Below are 15,451 nucleotides of genomic sequence, written 5' to 3'. Positions count from 1 at the left end.
AAAAAAAAAAAAAAAAAAAAAAAAAAAAAAAAAAAAGATTAAAAAAAAGGCCGGGCGTGGTGGCTCACGCCTTTAATCCCAGCACTCGGGAGGCAGAGGCAGGTGGATTTCTGAGTTCGAGGCCAGCCTGGTCTACAAAGTGAGTTCCAGGATAGCCAGAGCTATACAGAGAAACCCTGTCTCAAAAAAAAAAACAAAAACAAAAACAAAAACAAAAAAAACAAATGGTGAGCCGGGCAGTGGTTGCACACACCTTTAATTCCAGCACTTAGGAGGCAGAGGTAGGCAAATTTCTGAGTTCGAGGCCAGCCTGGTGTACAGAGTGAGTTCCAGGATAGCCAAGGCTATACAGAGAAACCCTGTCTCAAAAAACAAACAAACAAAAAAGGAGAGACAGTATTAGTATTCTCAATGAGTACACTACATTGTGTGACCATTCCATTAACTGCCAAGAATTTAGTTTTTAAAATTCTCATTTTTAAATGACTGTAATCTCAGCACACAGAAGGCTGACACAGGAGGATTTCTGGGAGTTTGAGGCCATCCTAGAATACATAGTGAGCATCAGGTCAGCCCAGGCTACATACCTGTCTCAAACAAAGGTCAGAACTGAAAGAGCTTATCTGTACCCCACCCACACACGCACTTTTTACATTTTATCTATCGATTTAAACTATTTAATGAAAAGAAGCTAAATTTTTAAGTGACAAACTACTTTTGATGTTCCTTTGGCTTCTCACTTTACAAGAACCTAAAACAGCAAGAGGGCTCAGTGGGTACAGGCACCTGCTGCCAGGCTTGATGACAGGAGTCCCACCTACGTTTGATTCCCAGCACCAACACGGTGGGAGGAGAGAGTTGACTCTGAACGTTTTCCTCTGATGCCCATTGTATCCGCATGCCCACACAGACACAAGTACATCAAACACGTATGCACGCATGAGTAGCAAAACACACGCACGACACAAACTGTGAAACAGTACTTTATACTGCAGATGCTTCTTAGCCCTATTAATAATAATGTCATCTGCTCGTTTCATTAAAAGAGATCGAACTTCCACACGCTTGTGTTCGTGTGTTTGCAGAAATCTGAGCTGTCAGTCAGGAAGCTGGAAAGCTATAAAAAGGTCAGGGGTCATAATGGAGCAAAGTCACGCTTCACCTATGACCACAAGGTGGCGCTAATACACTATGACTCCATCAAGGAAAAGCCCTCTGCTTGTGGAACCAAGACACCACAAAGGGCACAAAACTCCAACATCCCTGCCAGCTGTATGAAATTCTGCCCCAAAACAGACATGGTCTATGCCGTCTCGGGTGGAAACAGAATATATAGACTGTGGAAGGTTATCTTGAAGAGGGGAATCCATTTCTGCCAATGTGGTTGCTTTGGGGCCACCCATATTCTATAAACAACCCCTCATCCATAGTATATAAGTAACTCTAATAAATTCATATAAATTAACTTACCCACCCACATCACTGTCCTTCCAAATAATTGGTTGGCTTGGCAGCCTCATCCGCTGTCAATCTGAGAACCAGCCGAGGCTATCTAATGATAATATTAGCCCTATATATCATGCCAAGGACCGCCAGGCCTCTCCTTTCTATTAAAACTGAAGCCCATGGTAACTGAATCATAGAGATATGTGACATATTATTTAAATCACATTCACCTTTAAGGCTATAAATGAAATAGAAAATGTCTGGTTTCTTTGGAGACTCTATCGGGTCATGTGGTGTTTTTCTGGAAGCTGTCTTGTGAAAGAGCGTGGGATATTTCTGAGTTCGAGGCCAGCCTGGTCTACAGAGTGAGTTCCAGGACAGCCAGGACTACACAGAGAAACCCTGTCTCAAAAAACAAAAAACAAAACAAAAACAAAAAACAAAAAAAGGAAGGAAGGAAGGAAGGAAGGAAGGAGAGAGAGAGAGAGAGAGAGAGAGAGAGAGAGAGAGAGAGAGAGAGAAAAGAATTTCTTTGCTGAAGTCACAAAACCAGGTTCAGCCTCCAGAGAGATCTCTGGTCTCTGAAGAGAATATTCCTCTGGCAGCTGCCAGTGTGGCATGAGGCTGTGTTCCTGTTGTCCTAAGTCAATACTCAAACTCCTGAGACCTGCGTGTCCATGATTGAAGTCACTCCCGAGAGCCTCCCTTCCTGTTATGATTGCCTTCGAGAGTTTTAACTAAGGGTATGTAGCTCCATAAATACCCAGGTCTTAGCAATACAGACGATTCCAGCAGGATCCGGGAAGTTATTATGCAAGAATGGAGTCTGTATGGCAGGCCCCTGGGAAAAGCAGCCTGAACACAGACAGGAGGGAAATTGAGAGTCTGTTTCCTTTATGGAAGTCTGAGCTTTGCTCGGCTTGAGCCTGGGGTGTCTTGTTTTGTGTTTCTGCTTTGAAAACAGTCCTTCATTAACTTGTCCTAGGTAGACAAGAATAAATGTCTTTTTAATCCCAGAAGGACGTCAATGACAGACCAACTTAAGCATTCCACCAGAGATGACTTTGGGGGGGGGGGCCAATATACACTTTCAGAGCATGGTTGAGGGGTTACTCTCCACAGTGTGAGTAACCTAAGAGCTGCATCACTGCAAAGTCCCGCCCCATCACGAATCATCACCGAAGGGATCTGCATCTCGGCATCTCCCCTCAGCTAACCTTTCACCTCTATGCTCCAGTGTCCGGTGCTCCAGTGTCTCCCAAGATCACTTGCACCTGGGGTAGAGCAGGAGCAAACAACAGCAGAAATCTCAGGAGGAGGTCTTGTGGCATACTGAGCTATGTCAATGACTTCATCACCATGACCGTACACCTGCCGAACCCTGTATTGTTATTCTCAATTAGCTCCATTAATTGTGTCCAAGCAGTTTCCAAGGTACCCAGGAAACTTGACAAACATGGAGGGGAAAGCAGGCCATCCTAGAACAGTCAGGGTTTCACTTTTTGTAGCTTAGGCTAGCCCGGAATTCTCAGTGATCCTGCTGCCTCCTCCTCCCAAGTGGTGGGGTTACAGTTGTAAGCTGTAAGTTGACACTCTGCTGTTAACAAAGGCTTTTCCCTATCAAGCCCACTTTGATGATACAAACTAAGGACCTTTACAGAATGCCCGTCGATTACATAACCCAACCGAAGCTACAAAATACCCTCTCAGACGAATGGGATTTCTTGCTTTATCGTTGCATAATGTAGCTATAGGTCTCACTTGCCTTTTACAAATAACGAAGAAAGAAGACCTTTTTGTACATAACCGTAAGATGTCTCTCTCTCTGGCCCTTGGTCTTGTGAAGGCTATGCCCCAGTGTAGGGGAATGCCAGGGCCAGGAAGCAGGAGTGGATAGGTTGGTGAGCAGGGGGAGGGGGCTAGGGGGTTCTCGGAGGGGAAACCAGGAAAGGGTTAATAAAGAAAATATCTAATTTTAAAACAAATGTAAAAAAAATCTCTCTCTCTCTCTCTCTCTCTCTCTCTCTCTCTCTCTCTCTCTCTCTCTCTCTCTCTCTCTCTCTCTCTCCTCCAGGCATATCCAGGCTATCTGGAAAGGTATCACAATAGTAAAATCCACTCTTTGTTAGAAATCCCCTTGCTTCAGATTTCTTCCCTAAGGTGTTGAATATGTAAGGAAGAGATTAAACCCAAGCTCCTGAAAAGGAGGTAGGCACATTCCTTAAGGGCCACCTCAGTCACCTTCTCCTTCTGGAGTCTGGAGACCTGCTCGCTCGTTCACTCACCTGTGTCTTCAGGTTAGGCGGGACGCTTTCTGTGTAGGAAAGTGAAGTACGGAGGTGGTTAGAGCGACAGATTGTGGGTAAGGAGGGTTTTCTGGTGACTTTTTGTGAGGGATTTGAAGTTGGAAATGAATTTTAATGTAAAATGATAGCCAGCCAATGTTTTCCTTTCGTTATCTGTTACCTACCTGTCTTAGCCATGGTTTCTATTCCTGCACAAACACCATAACCAAGAAGCAAGTTGGGGAGGAAAGGGTTTATTCGGCTTACACTTCCATACTGCTGTTCATCACCAAGGAAGTCAGGACTGGAACTCAAGCAGGTCAGAAAGCAGGAGCTGATGCAGAGACCATGGAGGGATGTTCTTTACTGGCTTGCTTCTCCTGGCTTACAAAGCCTGCTCTCTTATAGAACCCAAGACTGCCAGCCCAGAGATGGTCCCACCCACAAGGGGCCCTCCCCCACTCCCCCCCCCCCACAGCTGGATCTCATGGTGGCACTTCCCCAACTGAAGCTCCTTTCTCTGTGATAACCCCAGCCTGTGTCAAGTTGACACACAAAACCAGCCAGTACACTACCTAAACTTGTTTTTGTTTGAGGGGGACATTTCATCTCATTTGCTTAAAGTTTCAAAGTTGATGCTTGAAGAAGCAAGGGCTCTGTGTGTGTGTGTGTGTGTGTGTGTGTGTGTGCGCGCACGCGTGCATATGTGTAGAGACACAAACCACTTAATAGATGCTACTTCATTTGTATATTTCACTTTCAGTAGTATCATTTTGTTGTTGTTGTTGTTGTTTAAGACGATTATTTTCTGTAGCCCTGGCTGTCCCCAGTCCAGGCTGGCCTTGAACTCACAGAGATCCCATTGCCTCTGTCTCCCAGTGCTGGGATAAGACCTGTGCCATCACACACACACACACACACACACACACACACACACACACACACACACACACCAGGGTAGTTTCACTTCTTTTTATTAATTTTCCTCCTTCCTGTTGTTCCCTTGTGATTTCTTTGTAATTGTGTGTACCAGATCCTTTCTTTTCCTTTCTGAGACAGGGTTTCTCTGTGTAGCTCTGGCTGTCTTGGATCTCACTGTAAACCATGCTGGTCTCAATCTCCATAGAGATCCACCTGACTCTCCTCCGCCTCCTGAAAATCTTTTTACTTTCTTTCTTTCTTTCTTCCTTTCTTTCTTTCTTTTAATTATCTTTAATCTTTTTTTTTAAACAGTCCGTCCTTATCCTCTTCCCGGTCCACCCTCCAACAGTTCCTCATCCCAATTCTCCCCCCACTCCTACCCCACCCCCATCTCCAAGCGGATGTCCCCACCCCCCAACTCACCAGGCCTCCCCACTCCCTGGGGCCTCAAGTCTCTTGAGGGTTAGATGCATCTTCTCTCACTGACGTCAGACCTGGCAGTCCTCCGCTGTCTGTCTATGTGTTGGGGGCCTCATACCAGCTGGTGTATGCTGCCTGGTTAGTGGTTCAGTGTCTGAGATCTCTGGTGTCCAGGTTAGTTGTGGTTGCTGGTCTTCCTATGGGGTCGCCCTCCTCCTCAGCTTCTTCCAGCCTTCCCCTAATTCAATCACAGGGGTCCCTGGCTTCTATCCATTGGTTGGGTGTAAATATCTGTCTGACTTGTTCAGCTGCTTGTTGGGCCTCTCAGAGGGCAGCCATGCTAGGCTCCTGTCTGTAAGCACACCATAGCATCAGTAATAGTGTCAGGCCTTGGAGCCTCCCTTTGAGCTGGATCCCAATTTGGGCCGGTCACTGGACCTCCTTTCCCTCAGTCTCTTCTCCATTTTTGTCCCTGAGGTTCTTTTAGACAGGAACAGCTCTGTTCTCTTTTGTAAATTTAAAACAAAATCTTTCTATACAGCCCTAGCTATCGTGGAATTCACTGTGTAGACCAGGCTATCTTCCGAGCCCCTGCCTCTCTAGCGCTGGGACTAAAGGCATGTGCCACCTTCCCTGGCTCTAAGTCCTGTTCTTAATTATGTTCAGATGTGTGGGGGTCGGAGGGGCACACACATGGAAGTCAGAAGAAAATGGACAGGAACCAGTTCTCGCCTTCCATCGTATGGGTCCCAGGGATTGAACTCAGGTCATCAGGCTTGGTGGCAAGCCCCTTTACCCACTGAGCCATCCCACGGCCCTCACATATCTTAACAATAGCTATATATTTTGATGAATTCTGAAGTTACATTTGTCACAGGATTTCCAAGTGATTGCCTGATCCACCCTGTTTTCCACTCTTTTTTCTTTTTCTTTCTTCTCTTTTCTTTGTTGTTGTTGTTGTTGATGTCGTCGTCTTTGTTTTCCGAGACAGGGTTTCTCTATGTAGCCCTGGCTGTCCTGGAACTCACTCTGTAGACCAGGCTGGCCTCGAACTCAGAAATCCGCCTGCCTCTGCCTCCCTAGTGCTGGGATTAAAGGAATGTAATATTTGTGGGAAGAGGTGTTGCAGTTTGACTGAGAAGTCCACCCCCCTCCCCTGTGGGCTCGGGTTTTGAACACTTAGGGCTCAGCTGATATTGCTGTTCTGGAAGTTGTGGAAATTTTAGGAGGCGGAGTTGCTGGAGGAGGCGGGTCCTGGGGGCCTCCACTTCCTGTTCTCTCTGGTCTTGAGTGAGGATGCCATGTGTCCAGGCACCTCACTCTCGGGCCACCATGCCTTTGTTGCCGTAATAGACCGTGTTTTTTTTTTGAGCTGTAAGCCAAAATAAATCCTTCTTCCTGTGAGTTGCTTCTTGATAAATATTTGGTTGCAGAAATGAGAAAAGTAACTAAAATAAATTTCAGGGAAAAAAAATACTGTTTTCCTAAACAATATTCACGTTGCTCACAAAAACTTATTAATAGAAATGGTTCTTGTGCATGGTATGAGATCAGAAAATAAATACAAGCAAAAATATAAAATCAAAGCATTGACATTCTCATGGTATGAAGAGTACCACAGTAATAGCAGAATATACTCTTACACTTTTTCTACAAATGTGTGTTATATTTATAATCATAAAAGATCACACTATGCATACTATTTCATTGTATGCATATTTTCTACTTGGTTATCTTTGGGATTTACAAATCAATATGTTTTTATCTCCTACCTGAACACAATGGAGATTTCCCATATGTCCTAATTATATTTTTTTAGCTGGTTTGTACAAATCAATTCAGGACAGCACCATGACAGAGCCTGGGCTTGGGTAGTTTTGTTGATGTTTTGATCGATTTATTTTTGGCTTAATTTACGGGCAGAAAATTCAAACATCAGAAGTGTACAGTTGAATGAGTTTGGACACATGTATAAACCTAGAAAACCAATATGCAAGTGTGTGTGTGTCTCTGGGAGTGGGGAGGGGTGCCCACAGATGCAAGAAGAGGGCATTAGATCCCTTAAATCTGGAATCACAGGCATTTGTGAGCTCCCAATGTAGGTTCTAGGCTCTGAATTGTGGTCCTCATGATTGAGTAAGCAAGCCCTAATAACTGCTCAGCCATCTCTCCAGCCTCAACTCAAACATTTTCTTATTCTTTCACAATTCCGAGTGTGTGCGTGTGTGTGTGTGTGTGTGTGTGTGTGTGTGTGTGTGTGTGTGTTGATCATATGAGTTCCATTTTTATGTCAGCTACATGGTTTTGGATAAGCCATTGGGTGTATGGCTTTGGTCCAGGATGATGTAAGAGAGATGGTATATTTATCCCATGTATCTATACTGAGTACGAGAGACGGCTTACGCAAATTGCAACAATAAAAAGGACATCCTATGGGAATATCTGGTAACTGGTTTGGACCAGAGGCCTTCATGTACTTAAACTAGCAGTAAGGACGTTAAGTCCAAGAAACAATAGAGAGAGTAAGGCTGACTCCGCCACAGCATCTGAGTCTCCAGGCTTCACCTGTGCTTGTGGCGTCTCAGCTGAAAATACTTTGGATAAATTAACACGGAGAAGAAGGTAGAACCTTTCATCATAATCTCTAGGTTGTCATTAACAGCCTAAGTCTTCTCCCAAAGTATCAAGTTATGAAGCCAGGAATTCGCCTCAGCTGGTGGAGCGCTTGCCTAGCCTACAAAGCCTCAGGTTCCATCCCTTACCCTGCAGAAACTGGGCCTAGTGGCACATGCTTGTCATCCTAGCACTGGGGAAGTAGAGGCAGGAAGATCAGAAGTTCAAAGTCCTACCCCTGCTCCATGGTGAGTTCACAGCCAGCCTAGACTACATAAGATGCTTGTTTCAAGAAGTATGAAGTTACCAAAGCAAAACACGGGGGACATTAGAAAATAGGTTCAATTTTGACTCCGGTAACAAAGGAATCAACAAAGCATTCTGTTGTTTGTATTAGTGACAGTAGAGACAGTTCGAGGTGTCCCGTCCCATCTCTGCTGGCTCCGAAATAAAAACGACCAGCTTACAGCTTCTTTTTCTAGTTAGACTTGGTTTAGCAGCCACAGAAAGAAAAGTCTTGGAACAAGACCAGTCTGAATGTATTAACTCACTGGTCCAAGGGTGTTGCCAAGAGTCTTGCCGAGAGTAGAAATGACCGTTATCTACGTCTCCTGAAGATTTCTCCATGTAAGAGCCTTTTAGAGCTTGCTCTGGACAGGAGAGTTTCAAAGGAAACATTAATTGTGAGGCATAGTGGTCCATGCCTTTAATCTCTGCTCCTGCCTCTCCGTAACTTCAGCATCAGTCTGGTCCATGTAGTGGGTTCCGGCCCAGCCAGAGTTACAAAGTTAATACCATATTTCAAGAAACAAAACAACAACAAAAATCCCAAACATTGGTCCTGAGTTGCCTGGAACAGACAGATTCCACGATGCCTTCTTTCCTCCCACCCCAGGGAGACTCAGAGAGCAACTGCCAAGAGCATTATTTTCTGGCATGAACATGCAACTGACTGAAAAACTCCTTTTTGTTTCTGTGATCTTAAGCCAAACCACACCAAATGCCCTTCAAACGAAGTCAAGCGGGCTTCCCAAGGAAAGCCTCTAAGAAGAGCGGATGCCCTGACCTCGCTGCCAGGAAAGAAATGGCTATGAAAATGGGCTTTGAGGAATCAAGAACTCAAGTAAGTTGGGTGTCTGAGGCACTGAGTCAGTCTGTTGTATGTGAGTGACACTCTCCCTAGGGATGAGACTGGAGCTTTGGGCTATCTTGGGTGTACCCAGACAGGGCAAAGGACTGTGTAAACTGGTAACAGTAAATGTCGCATTCCAGCAAAGGAAGGCTTTTCGAAATTGAAATGCATCCATACAGAGTCACAAGCAGGGAAGCTGGGAAATGTGTAATTTAATATTTCTCCACCCTACCCCACTCCCCTCTCTCTGGCCAGATAACTTTTGGGTTTTTTTGTTTGTTTGTTTTAAAGATGTATTTATTTATTTTACATATACATGTGAGTGCACTGTTGCTGTCTTCAGACACACCAGAAGAGGGCATCAGATCCCATTACGGATGGTTGTGAACCACCATGTGGTTGCTGGGAATTGAACTCAGGACCTCCGAAGAACAGTCAGTGCTCTTAGCTGCCAATGTTCCAGCCCCAGATAACTTTCTTTTGAGAGTTCTTGTGCACAGTAGAATATTTTTCAGCAGAGCTGTCCTCTACCAAATATATACCAGTGTAGTCCATGGTCACGTCCACATCCTCTAGCCCCTTAGTGACAACCAAAACAATTTACAATCAAAATTGTCCCCAGTAAGCATAGTATGGTGGCATATGCCTTTAATTTCAAGCACTCAGGAAGGCAGAGGCAGGCAGATCTGTAAGTTCAAGGGCAGCAAGGGCTATCTAGAGACTAAAAAACAAACAATGGTGGACATCAATATCTGACTTAGCACGCATCCAGCATGCTCATAGCACACACGTACATCATACAAGCTCACATGCACATAAAGTAATATATGGTCTTTTCATCTGTTGTTAAGTATCCATTTGTATGTGTCTACCCCTCTAGTCATACTTCAGCCTGACTGCTTACAGGATAGGAGAAGCTGAGCTAGTGTCCTCTGAACTTTCCTTGGGTCAATGTCTGTTTACACTAACAACAGACCAAAGATCCAGTGAGTTTCGAGGGCTTAATTGCAGAAAGTGTGGGTGACCCCAAAGCAGTTGCATCCCTGGGAACTGGCCTAGACTTGACAACTTTGCCATAGCTGCAGTTAACTTCCAAAAGTTATAAATCATATCGCTGCCTGAAGCCATATGCAGTTAGGGCAGAACTATAGACAGCTGATTGGAGGCGCAGGTAAGAGTGGCTGGAGTCTCGGGTAAGGGTCTCCTGACCCTTTACCCACTCCTGTGAAGGAATGTCAAGAGCCAACAGACCCAAACTTGTGGCTTTCCTAAATTAGTCACAGCTGCTCTGATGAAGATGCTGACTTCTTCCCCTCCCCCAACTCTTCCCAGTTCCTCTCCCCTCCCCCTCCCATCTGAATCCACAAACTAAAGGAAGAGTCAAAGAAACATGGAGATGCAGAGCCACACGCAGGAATCCCATGAAAACACAAAACTGGAAGCCCTAATATATACACAAAGCACTTTCGTTGTTGTTGTTATTGTTGTTGTTTTTCCAAGATGGGGATTCTCTGTATAGCCCTGGTTGAACTTCCAAGCTTATGGGATAGAATTTTGCAACAAGCTCCTATCACTTGTGTTATGATGTTTATCTCTTGTTTTCCTCAGGCATGGTTTGAGAAGCAATGGACCCTAAATTCTGAGCATAGAGAAGAGCCCATGAGTTTATCAAGACATGGCACAAATGAGGGGACACCCCCAGCCACTCAGTGGCAGTACCTCAACAGAGTCACTCCCCCAGTCTGTTGTCTCCCTTCCTCTAATCCCTGCTGGGATGACCACGCATCCCTACCTGCCCCTCTTAGCTCGCAGGCATTTGTTCCTTGGGATCCCTCTGGGGTCTTTGGGAGCCAAGTGCCAAGCCCTGCGATCATGCAGACCCCAGAAGCTGTGCAGCAAAGACAGAACCCCGATGCCCCTCTGACTTACAGGAATCACTCACCAGAACAGCCAGTTGCAGGACAGGATCTCTCAGATAGCCAGGCTCCTTTCTATTCTCAGTCTGGTCCAGAGCATGAGAACAGACACTCCGAGGACCTAGATCATATCCACGATGTAGCTTATATTATGCAATGGTGGGACAAGGGCCGCCTGGATATGCTTGCAAGGTGGAACCCTCTGAAAGAGACATAGTTTGTTCTGTCATCCCTGTGAGGTTCACCAAAGCCTTAAGCTCTTGTAGTTCATTGTCTTATGCGTATCCTCTCCGTATCTGATGAACACTTGTGTTAGTGCCACAATGAAGTTATGGTTATTACTATAAACATTTGTGCACGTGTGTTTGTGTGGACTTTATTATTATTATTATCATCATCATCATTGAATACACATAACCAGAAGTGTAGTTGGGTCCTGTGGTAATTTAGTGTGTGTTACTGGGGGCTGGATCTAGACTATACCACTAGGTTGTGCTCTTAATCTTTTACTATTTAAGAATTTTTGTTTTGCTTTTTCGAGACAGGGTTTCTCTGTGTAGTCCTGGCTGTCCTGGAACTCACTCTGTAGACCAGGCTGGCCTCGAACTCAGAAATCCGCCTGCCTCTGCCTCCCGAGTGCTGGGATTAAAGGCGTGCGCCACCACCACCTGGCTACTGTTTAAGAATTTCATGTGTGCATATAAGTTATATGTCCAATCCCCACTCCCCTCCAATAACAAACTCTTTTTAATAATGTTAATTTTTTAAAAAGTTTTATTTATTTATTATTTATATGAGTACACTGTAGCTGTCTTCAAACACACCAGAAGAGGACATCAGATCCCGTTACAGATGGTTGTGAGCCACCATGTGGTTGCTGGGAATTGAACTCAGGACCTCTGAAAGAGCAGTCACTGCTCTTAACCACTGAGCCACCTCTCCAGTTCCCTTTAATAATGTTAATTCTTTTTTGTTTTTTAAATCACAAATGACACGTTTTATTTTAAGAATAGTAATAGAAAGCTTTCCTAGCTGGGAGTTGGTGATACAGACCTGTATAGAGCATTCTGGAGGTTGAAGCAGGAAGATTTGGCTACACAGTTCAAAGGCAGCTGGGATGCAAGGCCCTGTCCCAACACAACCCAGTATGGTAGCATTCACCTATAATGTCAACACTCTGCAGATGGAAGTAGGAGGGTCAGAACTTCAAGGTCAACCTCAGTTACATAGCAAGTTCAAGACCAGCCTTGGATACATGAAACCCTGTCTCAACCAACACCTTGAAAAGGTAAAGAATAATGAACGCACTTAGATAATGTTTTGTCTGCATTTCTGCTGCCATGGTAGAATACTCCAGTAAAGGCAATGTTAAGGAAGACAGGACTTATTTGACTTAAAATTCCAAGTTCTAATCCAGCACTAAGGGGAAGTCCAAACAGGAACTCAAAGCAGCTAGTCATAGCCATGGTCAGGAACAGAGAGAATTCATGCATGCATGCTCACTTGTGCTCAGCATCTCTCTCTCTCCAATTTTATAAGTCCAGGACCCAAGCCTAGGGAAAGGTGGCACCCATAATGGGCACCTCCAGACATGCCCAGAAGCCAACCTGATGTAAACAATTCTTTACTCAGCCTCTTCCCAAAGGAATCTAATTTGCGTTATCCTGTTGACAGTTAAAACTGATGACACCACAGCTTCACCCTTTCCATCCCCAAAGGTTCATGTTTGTCTCATAATGTAAAACACAATCTAACTTTAAAAATAGCCAGAGTTTTAAACATTTACATTTTTTTTAGGTTTATTTATTATTAAATCTAAGTACACTGCAGCTGTCTTCAGAAACCCCAGAAGAGGGCGTCAGATCTCATTAGGGATGGTTGTGAGCCACCATGTGGTTGCTGGGATTTGAATTCAGGACCTTTGGAAGAGCAGTCGGTGCTCTTAAACACTGAGTCATCTCTCCAGCCCCGAAAGTTTACATTTTAACTATCCAATTTCTTTACTGTGAGCCCACTCCTATTTAAAAAGCAAACACAACAACAGCAACAAATGCTCTCTCTTGCTCTCCTGCCCTTGCTCACTTACCCTCTTCCCCCTCTCCTTTCATTCCCCTCCCCCTCTCTCTCCACGCGCTCATGGCTCTCTCTCTGCCTTTCTCTCAACTCCCTTCCGACAAAACAAGTTATGTATTTCCAAAATGCAATAGCACAGGAGAAACATTCTCATTTCGAAATGGAAAGACAGAGTACTAAATACTAAAATAACAACATCAAAGCAAACCCCAAATCCAGCAACAGCTGTGTCCAGCATCCAGACCTTAGATTACATCTTTGTACTCAAAAGGTTTGGGCAGCCCCATTCCTGCCTCCTATGGCTGCCAACTTCTCCCTTAGGCAGAGGTCAGTAGTTCCACACCTTCAGCTCTGGGTGGTCCGATGTCACCATGGTCCTAGGATTTTAACTACAACTGAGATTTTTCAGCTTTACTGGACAGACAGCCTTGTAGAGCTTCCCATCTTGCCAAGTGGCACCTGCTCTTAGCAGTTCTCTATGACATTCTCAAGCTTACATCCTTCCAGCTTTTGTTTGTTTGTATTTTTGAAACAGAGTTTCTCTGTATAGCCCTGGCTGTCCTGGAACTCAGTCTGTAGACCAGGCTGGCCTCGAACTCAGAAATCCACCTGCCTCTGCCTCCCAAGTGCTGGGATTAAAGGTGCATGCCACCACTGCCCGGCTCGTCATACTTTTAAGATCAGTGGCACATGGACAATGCTTATGGCATTGCCAGTCTGTGCTGCCAGCTGGCGATGTCGACGAGCCATGACTGTATCAGATTCTGTGAGCTGACCTGGAGGAAACCCTTGACTAATGTAGTTGGGAACTCCACAAGGCGATGCCTCCTACAAGGTCAGAGATCCTTGACCTCAGAATATCCTTCCAATTGTCCCTGTGTAGCACTGGACACTTTACTTCAGTGGCGCTGATCTCTCCACAGGCCTGAACACCAGCCAACCTAGTCTATCATCTTTCAGTTTGACTTCACTCAGCTTTTCAGGACACGGGCAGAATGCAGCCAGTTTCTTGGACAAAGCATCACACAGATGACCCCCTAACCCATTTTCTGATAGAGCCTCTGTTCCTTTAACAACAATGACCCTACTTCTGGTATCCATTTCTGTTGCAGTGAAAAAAAAAATACTCTGGCAAAAAAAGAGGCTTAGGAGAAAGGGGAGTGATGTTGCTACAGGAGTTAGCCCTTGGAGAAATGTTATGGCCTCCATTATGCCCCTACTCCCAATTCATATGTTGAAAACCCTTAGGACCTCAAAGGGCACTGTGCTGTGTATTTAAGGTGTTAACTAATGTAAAATGAAGCCATTCATTAAGGTAGGCCCTATTCCAATCTAACAGCTGTCCTTTAAAAAGAAATCAGAGTGTACTAAGAGACACAGCCAGAGGGCATCTGATCGTTGAGAGAAGGAACCAAACCTTTTCACAGCTTGACCCTGTGTTCCTGGACTTGTAGCCTCCAGAACTTAGAAACAAACTTCTGTTGTTGGGGTTTCTTGTTTGGATGGTCACTTGAAAGGGTTTCTCGGGCTGGTGAGATGGCTCAGTGGGTAAGAGCACCCGACTGCTCTTCCGAAGGTCCAGAGTTCAAATCCCAGCAACCACATGGTGGCTCACAACCATCTGACTCCCTCTTCTGGTGTGTCTGAAGACAGCTACAGTATACTTACATATAATAAATAAATATTAAAAAAAAAAAGAAAAAAAGGGTTTCTCTGTGTAGCCCTGGCTGTCCTAGAACTCCCTCTGTAGATCAGGCTAGCCTGAAACTTGGGGATCCACCTGCCTTTGCCTCCCAAGTGCTGGGATTAAAGGTGTGCGGCACCACAGCCCAGCATATTTCTGTTGTTTAATCCATGTACTCTGTAGCTATGTTTAGGCAACACTTGCAAACTATGAGAAGAGGCAGTGGTGGACATCATCACAAGACAGACTGCAGGGTTAGAAGAAAAGATTGGCGGGAGAATAAACTCATTCCTAGAGGAATAAAGGGCACAAGCAGAAAGCCAGAGCATGCCTGTTTTAATCAGGGTTTTCCAGAGGAACAGAGCCAATAAGATGAATATGTACTATACATGGTCATTTTGTAGACTGCCTTACACAGCAAGGGCTGGCTAGTCCAACAGTGCCCAGAGCACTGTGGCTACTCAATCCATAAACCTGGTGTCTCAGCAGTCCTAAGCTGAAGCTGAAGGCCCAGAGAACTCCTTGGAGAGCCCATAGTTTTCAGTCCACTTTGAAAGGCTGAATAAGCTGGGTTCCAATGGCAGCAGCAGCAGCAGCAGCAACAATGGTATACATGCATTCGCCAGCAAGAAACCAGGGCAGGCAAATGAAGCAGTACTGCTTGTTGCCTCCTATGCATATCCTGGGCCACTACAGGGGAAGACGCTATCCACTCTGAGGGTCTCTTCTCTCTGGTTAGTCCTTCCTGTAAATGACCTCACGGACCATCCCGGAGGCATGTCTCTTAGTTGGTTCCAGACGCAATCCAGATTAAGCTGTCAGGATATATATATAATATATAGCAAGTTGTAAGCTGCTTTGTGTTTTGGTTTCTATGTCTTTTAAGACGTAGGGAATAACAGATCTCTGGACAATATTTGACAAAAATAGGATTCTAGCTCTATAAAACCAGTAGATGGCA

At 44.9% G+C, this 15,451-nt stretch overlaps 1 long non-coding RNA gene across 3 annotated transcripts; it reads left to right on the top strand.

Annotated features, from left to right (window-relative positions):
- Nucleotides 1–3,673: 3,673 nt before the first annotated feature.
- On the top strand, nucleotides 3,674–11,161 carry Gm9564 (predicted gene 9564). 3 transcript variants are annotated; one of them, NR_164170.1, is made up of 3 exons: nucleotides 3,674–3,808; nucleotides 8,672–8,808; nucleotides 10,426–11,161. It is a non-coding gene; the product is annotated as a predicted gene 9564 (long non-coding RNA). The 3 variants fall into 3 exon arrangements; NR_164171.1 differs by lacking the exon at nucleotides 3,674–3,808 and adding an exon at nucleotides 7,726–7,933; NR_164172.1 differs by lacking the exon at nucleotides 3,674–3,808 and having other exon boundaries at nucleotides 8,526–8,808.
- Nucleotides 11,162–15,451: the final 4,290 nt, after the last annotated feature.

The sequence above is a fragment of the Mus musculus genome, chromosome 8, assembly GCF_000001635.26.
Source record: "Mus musculus strain C57BL/6J chromosome 8, GRCm38.p6 C57BL/6J".
NCBI classification, from domain to species: Eukaryota; Metazoa; Chordata; class Mammalia; order Rodentia; family Muridae; genus Mus; species Mus musculus.
The sequence above is the reverse complement of the archived record's forward strand: the minus strand, read 5'-3'. Positions and strand labels throughout refer to the sequence as shown.